This window comes from Mandrillus leucophaeus, unplaced genomic scaffold, assembly GCF_000951045.1.
Source record: "Mandrillus leucophaeus isolate KB7577 unplaced genomic scaffold, Mleu.le_1.0 Scaffold161, whole genome shotgun sequence".
Classification (NCBI taxonomy): Eukaryota; Metazoa; Chordata; class Mammalia; order Primates; family Cercopithecidae; genus Mandrillus; species Mandrillus leucophaeus.
Window position 1 is genome coordinate 1,601,623 of NW_012101599.1, and position 1,437 is coordinate 1,603,059.

A 1,437-nucleotide genomic window follows, 5' to 3' on the forward strand; every position below is an offset into this window, starting at 1 on the left:
TTTTTTTTTATGCCTCTTTTCATAGGGCACATCAGTTCAACCATCACCCATGCAATCCAGGCTAGGAGTTTTGTGGTCTCAGGCACAAATCACAAATGCAAGTACCCACTGGGGCATTGTCAGAGATGTGGATGCCTGCAGCAGGCTGGAAGGGGTGGTAATGAATCGGAGTCCAGGCCTCTGCTCAGAATGGCATGGCCAGCTGTTTGCTGTTTGCAGCCTCGTGGGAATGTCAGCCAGTTTTACCAGGTCGTCACTGTTTTCCCCCGAGAAACCAGAAATTTATATTTTGTCCTATTTTTAAAAATATTGGCAACCAAAGAGAAACAATGGGTGCCACACCCACAACTCCAGGACCTTACAACTGCGATGTGTACAAGCTGCCTTTCAGCTGCCAGCCGTCGCATCTCTGGACCTGGGGGTTTCTTGAGAGCGTTGGAAGGCCTCTGGGCCTGAACTCAGAGGCCGGAATTGTCAGAGCATTAGCTCCTCCCAGGAGCAGCCCTCTGGGACTGATAGGATTTGGTGTATACATGCTCCAGCTCCCTCGCCCCAGACTGGGAGAACCCTGGGAGCCTTGTGTCCTGCAGTGCTCCCCAGCCTTTCCACCAGGATGAAGCACCGTTGCTAACAAGTTTCATCATCAGTCCTTAACTGCTGGCTGTCCCTTCCCACTCTCACAGCCCCACTCCCCACCAGCATTCCCTGAGACCAGCCCCACAGAAGCTGTGTGCCCTGGATTCCGTATCTCACACACCAATTCTAAAAAGTTCCAATGCATAGAACCATGGTATAGGGATGTCCATGCTGTATACTTCTTAAGGGCACTTGGGAGGGGTTACACGGAGGCTAAAATCCAGCTGAGTGTCTGTTCTCCCCATAGATCCAGCCCCTCTGTGGTGGGCTCAGAAGATAGGCACCCTACTGGAATTCACACGGAGATGCCGGGCGGGCTGCCGGAGCCTTAAAAACAACCTGAGGCGGGAGGTGACCCCAGTCACCAACCTGCACCTTCTGATTTAGAGGACAGCAGAGTCCACTCACAGGGAGGTGGCCCTGGTCACCAGCTTGCAGCTGCCAACTTAGGGGACAGCAGAGTCCACTCAAGGGGAGGTGGCCCCAGTCACCAGCCCACACCTTCCAACTTAGGGGACAGCGGAGTCCACTCAAGGGGAGGTGGCCCTGGTCACCAGCCCGCACCTTCCAACTTAGGGGACAGCAGAGTCCTCTCACAGTGAGGTGGCCCCAGTCACCAGCCTGCAGCTTCTGACTTAGAGGACCGTAGAGTCCGCTCACTCCCACCAGGCCCAGCTCATGTCACCACAGCCCGTCCTGTTTCCTGTCTCCCCCAGGCCAGGCACCTTCTAGAGTTCTCTTATTTTGTCCACTATCTCCTATCAAGATTTCATCTGAGGAAAGTAGCACATCAATTTTTTA